The sequence below is a fragment of the Schistocerca gregaria genome, chromosome 5 (genome assembly GCF_023897955.1).
Source record: "Schistocerca gregaria isolate iqSchGreg1 chromosome 5, iqSchGreg1.2, whole genome shotgun sequence".
Lineage (NCBI taxonomy): Eukaryota > Metazoa > Arthropoda > Insecta > Orthoptera > Acrididae > Schistocerca > Schistocerca gregaria.
In genome coordinates, this window is record NC_064924.1 from 600940408 (window position 1) to 600948276 (window position 7869).

Sequence of the window (7869 nt, forward strand, 5' to 3'; positions counted from 1 at the left end):
CAGACGCAGCGTCACGGAGTCTTCCGACGTTATCCACCACATCATTCATCTGTACTGTAAACACCAACAATCCTCCTTGGAGTTCTCAAAAAAATGGTTCAAATGGCTCTGAGCACTATGGGACTCAACTGCTGTGGTCATCAGTCCCCTAGAACTTAGAACTACTTAAACCTAACTAACCTAAGGACATCACACACATCCATGCCCGAGGCAGGATTCGAACCTGCGACCGTAGCAGTCGCACGGTTCCGGACTACGCGCCTAGAACCGCGAGACCACCGCGGCCGGCTTGGAGTTCTCCTCAAATTACTTTCCCACCTCTCGATTCTGTTCCATAATGATCGACGTGTTGAGCTGGAAGGAAGTCATGAATTCTAGGTGCACACCAGATGGTGCTTCTAGCGCGGACACATATTTCTGCGTTGCTGATGTCCCCAATTCATATTTGTTCTTTACTCTTTTCTGAAAGGTGTCAGTTTCTGACATCCCATCGTTACTCTGTTATTTCTACGTCTACATCTACATCTACATCTACATTTATACTCCGCAAGCCACCCAACGGTGTGTGACGGAGGGCACTTTACGTGCCACTTTCATTACCTCCCTTTCCTGTTCCAGTCGCGTATGGTTCGAGGGAAGAACGACTGTCTGAAAGCCTCCGTGCGCGCTCTAATCTCTCTAATTTTACATTCGTGATCTCCTCGGGAGGTATAAGTAGGGGGAAGCAATATATTCGATACCTCATCCAGAAACGCACCCTCTCGAAACCTGACGAGCAAGCTACACCGCGATGCAGAGCGCCTCTTTTGCAGAGTCTGCCACTTGAGTTTGTTAAACATCTCCGTAACGCTTTCGCTATTACTAAATGATCCTATAACGAGGCGCGCTGCTCTCTGTTGGATCTTCTCTATCTCCTCCGTCAACCCGATCTGGTACGGATCACACACTGATGAGCAATACTCAAGTATAGGTCCAACGAGTGTTTTGTAAGCCACCTCCGTTGTTGATGGACTACATTTTCTAAGGAGTCTCCCGATGAATCTCAACCTGGTACCCGCCTTATAAACAATTAATTTTATATGATCATTCCACTTCAAATCGTTCCGCACGCATACTCCCAGATATTTTACAGAAGTAACTGCTACCAGTGTTTGTTCCGCTATCATATAATTATACAATAAAGGATCCTTCTTTCTATGTATTCGCAATACATTACATTTGTCTATGTTAAGGGTCAATTGCCACTCCCTGAACCAAGTGCCAATCCGCTGCAGATCTTCCTGCATTTCGCTACAATTCTCTAATGCTGCAACTTCTCTGTATACTACAGCATCATCAGCGAAAAGCCGCATGGAACTTCAGTCACGAAACATCGAAGCATACGTTAGTTACCTAACAGCTTCAGTTTTGTATTCACACATAATGGATCGATAAGTAATAGTCAACTATGGTTCTATTGTAACTTATTATGTATGCACATAGCCCAGTGTGATTGCCAACCACACGTGTTAGAAGCACATGGCTTGGAATACAAAATATTTCCTCCATCATTAGCGTATCAAGATACTTACCTGTTTCGTTTTCGCGCCAAGAGCGCACTAGGTGACGGACTTCCTAATTTTCACACTAAAACCTATTTGTTCAGCTTTCGCCTGTTTTCCCATGGCCAAGCTCTCGATTGTACCCAACAGTGAACTTACGATTTCGTCGGCAACACAATCTAAATGCGGCCTGCGGCAGAACACCACTGGTCACAGTTCTGTTCTGGCTGTACACGATGTTCTACTTACATGCAGTCACACACGCGTGTTCACATATACCTTTTATACTCTACATTTTTACACCCAGTACTGCACGCGGATGCTAAACCCTTGCAGTCCAGCTCGTGCAGTTTATCGTAATAACAACACTAGAAATGTCACTCTTTGATTGACTAAGAATCTTTGAAGTAGGCGCGTATTTTTGGCCTATTCATTATCATGTAAATTATACCACTATACTACCCCCTGAGGGAGCAGAGCCGGTGCACTTTGCTAATACAAACAAATAACACAACAACTAACCATTTCGCCGGCCGGTGTGGCCGAGCGGTTCTAGGCACTTCAATCTGGAACCGCGCGACCGCTACGGTCGCAGGTTCGAATCCTGCCTCGGGCATGTATGTGTGTGATGTCCTTATGTTAGTTAGGTTTAAGTAGTTCTAAGTTCTAGGGGACTGATGACCTCAGATGTTAAGTCCCTTAGTGCTCAGAGCCAACTAACCATTTCACATCTTCTATTAAACTTTTCCTTCTTACCGATTGTGTTGTTACTATCCCTTGAGCAAATTTAAGTGCACTATAGCAACTTCGTTCCGCCGCTACATCGCACCTCCTGCTCACATAATAAAACAAAAACACATTTCGAAATAATGGTCACGTGAAGCCACCTAGCATCAATATGTTCTGTGCGCCATTATGTCTACACTTTACACGATTGCTACTGCTCGATGGATAACAAATCTTCAATCATCATCTTCAAGAAAATGCTGAGTGATGATTAATTTTAACAAAAACTCATCACATCTACAACTACACACACTACACGGCAGAACACTTTGTATTAACTCGTCTTTAGCCCCTTATCGGAACATAACATTCTTATAGCCGCAAGAGTCTGTCAAAGTATTACCTCGTTCTCTTCAGAGTCCCTTTCAGCCTTCCCTTACAGTATTCCTTCGTGTCAATCATACAGTCACCTCCTACATGTTTTCTCAATGTCTCGTCGGATTTCCTTCGTATCAGCATGCATAAGTCTTGTTAAATAAGGTAAAAAACTCATCTCAAAATAATTACTTTACACTTGAGTGTATCGGAATTATTTTCTCATCTAATTTGTTACGAGTGAAGTGGTTAACCCAGTATACCAAATGAGTACGGTTCATTGTCTTCGTTACTCTTCGGAGATGCACTATCACGAAAACCTTTCCCCAAACGCTGACGAAAGCCCTGATGTTAAAATACCACTTGCTTAGCTTTCATCAGGCGCTTAATGACGCTAACAGAGGTAACTGGTTGCATCTGGCAATCATTTCCACTGGGCGAGTGGTAACTACGTGAAAGACAAACGCTGTATAGATTGAAAGAAAATTTAATAGCAATTATTGCCCGTGACAAACTGTCTACTTTGCTTTGAGGAACAATACTAAGGGAAACACCGATACTTCGTTGCTCATAACATAATGATGATGTACTTACACTTCAAATGATCCACTAATAAACTCTCACATCGTATCTTGACAATTTACACATGCTCTTATTACGTGTTGCTTTATTAACACAAAAACATTCTCTTAACTATTACAACAACAGTGCTATACATTTAACTATTATTTGTGAGGAAGGGGTATAATGTACCTTCTTCGTCACAAATTACCTACGCAATATGCAGCTTCATTTCCTTTCATCGTCGCCGCAGACCCGCAACGGCGCACACACAGCTGATTTACAGGCGGAGCTACCCAGCCCCAGTAACCATTCTTCTGGCGTCAACTTACAATAGTGTAGTGTAGTTGTGGTCAGCATATCTTCGAAACCAAGGAATGCCTTTGTTCCCTCACTACTCGAGCTGACTCGCTTGTTTCCGAGGACGTTACGAACTTCGGCTACTATCCTCTGATACTTCGCACTTTCTGAAACAATCGTCTTGCGACAAGAACTTTGTTTCACTGCTGTTAGGGACTTTAAATATTATTTTCGCCGGTGACAACAGGTCACATCGACGACATCAGCCATTATCTAGACCCTACTCACTTTCCATCACCACAAGGTAACTACATTCTCGAGTGCCATTTTACTTATGTGCAATATATCTGTATAATATAACGACCATTTCAGCTTTGAAGTAATTGGTATATTGATGCGTTTTAGGTACCTGGTTGTCTAGCCAGTACTGCTGTTTTACAAAGCCCACCAGGATTACCGTGTTTGCCATGAGACTTGTAATCGATACGCCCTCTTTATCATGAAGTGCTGCATTGTATTCGTACCGTTTATTAATACTATGTGTGCCACACCACTTCAGAATCATCCCTCAGCGTCAGGCATATTCCGCATCATGTGTCCATAGGGACTGATCTGAATCTAATGGTTTTAAAGGAGGAAGAAACAGCTGTGCAACAAATTACTAACAGCTTAATCTCTTTTGAATCTACGCTACGCAACCTAGGCCATAACGAAACCTTTCATACCCTATGGGACATTAAACAGATACTTGCTGCATCTGAAGAATAATTAAGAAGCTTTGCAGATGCCATACCACTCCGCAGCGCAAAACGAGCCTGGTTTAATGCAGGTGGCACCGTAACGAAAACAGTATTCGGTATTGGCATAATGGCTCTGAGCACTATGGGACTTAACATCTGAGGTCATCAGTCCCCTAGAACTTAGAACTACTTATACCTAAGGACATCACACACATCCATGCCCGAGGCAGGATTCGAACCTGCGACCGTAGCGGTCGCGCGGTTCCAGACTGAAGCACCTAGAACCGCTCGGCCAACCCGGCCGGCAATATTAGGTATTCCTGACCAGACTGATGCTGATCGTTGGGACAACATTTCAAACCAAGCCGCGTCTCTTTCCAAGCAAAATCACGATATTCTTGTACGACAACAGGTCCGTCTTGAACACACTGAATTCATGTAATCCGTGACGTAGCCGCTGTACTGCTACAGCAATATGAAGAACTTGAGAATTCAGTATAGTACGGCTTTGTCAATGTGCACCAAGAGTTAATGAATATAGCATCTTCTCTGGAATATGGAATACTCACGCGCTTCAGCTGCATATCAACACTCTACATATCATAGTCAGTAAGGCCTAACCATTTTTGAACAAAAGCCGCTTGTTGTGAAATTCGGTGCTTATGGAATATTGTCTCAGTTACGTGACGGGATTTTCCTGTCAGAGAGGTCACAGTTCGTAGTAATTGGCGGAAAGTCGTCGATTAAAACAGGAGTGATACGTGTGTTCCCCAAGGTAGTGTTATAGGCCCTTTTCTATTCCTTATCCTGATAAACGATTTGGGAGACAATCCGAGCAGCCGTGTTAGGTTGTTTGCAGATGATGCTCTCGTTTATCACCTAGTAAAGTCATCAGAAGATCAAAATGAATTGCAAAATTATTTAGAAATGATATCTGTATGGTGCGACAATTGCCGATTGACGCTAAATAACAAAAAGTGTGAGGTCATCAACATGAGTGCTGAAAGTAATCGTTAAAGTTCGGTCACATGATAAATCAGTCAAATCTAAAGGCCATAAATTCAACTAAATACCTACGAATTAGAATTACGATGACTTATTGTCAGGACACTTAGGTAATGTAACAGATCTACCTAAAGAGACTATCTACACTAAACTTGTCCGTCCTCTTTTAGGATACTGAATTCTGTCAAATGCTTTTTCATAATCTACAGACACTGAGTGAGTTTCCAGATTAAAATCTCGTCTCTTTTGGATTATCTGTTTCAGTGCAAAAACGTCGTCTATGCATGGTCTTCCCTTTCGGGAACGTGCCTCGTCCGCAATTAAAATTACTTCTGCGATATTGCACAGTCTTTCATTCATTATTTAGCTGTAGGTTTTGAAAGCAATATTCAGAATACATATGCCTCTGTAGTTAGACATATTACTTCCCTCACCTTTCTTATGTACTAAAATAATCGTTGTTACTTTCCCTTCCTCTGGCAGACGTGGTCCTTTTGCAGTAGATACCTTCTTACCTGTGGACTGACTTCAACCATTTGGATGACTGTTGAGTGACGTTTGGTCCAGTTTTGAAACTGGTGTTTCATCTCTGCTTCATGCTCTGCAGCGGTCAACTGTTACAGGTTTACAGGTTTACAGGTTGAGGTTGCATTCTTCTCCCAGGCAGGATTGATCTGCAAAAGTTGTGGAGACTTGATGAATTGCCAATAACGAGCGTCTTTTCTTGGGATTCTCATTGGTAGATATCTTGCTGGAACCATGCTTATTTTCAGACTGAAGACATGTAACATGCAGGGCTGGTTTAATGCAAAAGTGTCACAAGCCGCCACTTGGTGCGCCAAGATGGGGTCGTGGTGGGGGGTGGGGGGGGGGGGGGTGAGAGGGAGGGAGGGCACCACAGAAGCCTAAGTGCAAAATTTGTACACAGGGTGTATCATAATCAGCGCGAAAACAATCCATTTCCACGCTCACTAGATTATTCATATTTTAAGGTCTTAACAAGAGCTCAAGAAATGGCAGTTAAGGTATGGTGGAGGGAGGGAAGGAGGCGAGCGGCATTTCAAATGTCGCTAGTGTAGGGGAGTCAATGGGAGTGGTACGCCACATACAACATTGTTTGCGTGGGAAAATGTTCTCGAACCGGCCCTGGTGACGTGGCTTCACGATCCTGTACGAACAAAAAAACAGTATATCTGTCCTCTCTGGCGCTAGTCCCACGTGACCATTGATATGCTGCACGGCGTTGAGTGTGCCCCTCGTGCATCTAGTACTGGGACCCCGACCACCGCGACATGATAAACCGCAGTTCCAACCGGCCAACATCCTGCTGTTGTCGAATTCCAACTGGTCCTGGCAGGAGTTTCTTCTTCTTACACGAGGCATAACACCCTCTCCTTACAAACAAATAACTTAAAAGTGCGACTTCCAAGCTAGTTACCTACTGTGTAATTCCTTGTATTCACTACATACAGAATATGCTAATGATTGGCAGATTCAGATATGTGTGGTAATACACTCACGCCAGTTCGACTTACATTGCACGTCGCATTCTCAGTGCTGCGCTCTAGCGGCGAGCAGTGTCACTGTGGCCAGGTGGGAACTACTAACGAGGCCGTGCAGTGCACCTGTAGGCACAGCAGTCCAGATCCCACACCGGCCACGCACACTCATGTTTTTTGTTGTAATCTTAAGTGGAATTCTTAAAACAAATGACGGAATGGTTCCTTTGAAAATAGCACACTGATTTCGTTGACCAGTCTGATCGTGTGCTCCCTTTCAAATGACCTTGTCGACGGAACGTTGAACGATAGTTTTCCTTTTAATATGCCCTGCAATGGGATTAATTTACTTACACAGATAGTTATTGAGGGATCTATAATAATTTGACGGAGTCCCTGACTGCTCTATGAGAATTCCTCCGTGTTTAATCAATTCGATATCGATTCTATCTAGTCCTCGTGGTTTTCGGTTTTTCATTTTCTTTAAACTGACTTCAGTTCCGTCAGTTCAGTACATTCTTGCTCTATTCCTTGCAGATGTTCTTTCGTATCAACTTCTTTGATTCCTGGTTTGCACCATAGTTCTTTGTAATGTGTAATCCTGTCAGGTGGTTGCTTACATTTAGATTTACGGTATTTCTTTCTTATTTGTTGAGATGTTTCATTAATTTGTATGCTATTTCTTGTTTCCCATGGAAATCATGTTAAACTCTCCTTATGAACGCATCCCACGATGTACAATGTCCTGATTTTACCATCGTTTTTGCTTCATTTCTTTTTCGTTGGTATTACTCTTTAGATTCCAATTAAGTTTTCTGTAAGTATTCATTATATGCTTTCTGTTTAGCGTTTATGACTTTTTGCATATCTTCGTTCTATATTTTTTAACCTCTTTTCCTATTAGTTTTTCACCTAGCAGTTCACTTGATACCTGTTTTATACCGTTTTTAATATTAGACCAGTCTTCGTTTATGTCTTCGCTAGTTGGGAGTCTGTTGTCTTGTACGACATTTAGACATGTCAACAAATATAGATTGGTAATGCAGAGAATCATCATATTTCGTTGTGTCAGAGATGGAAACATTATGCTTGATGCAGAATTCATCTCTATCTATAGCATTA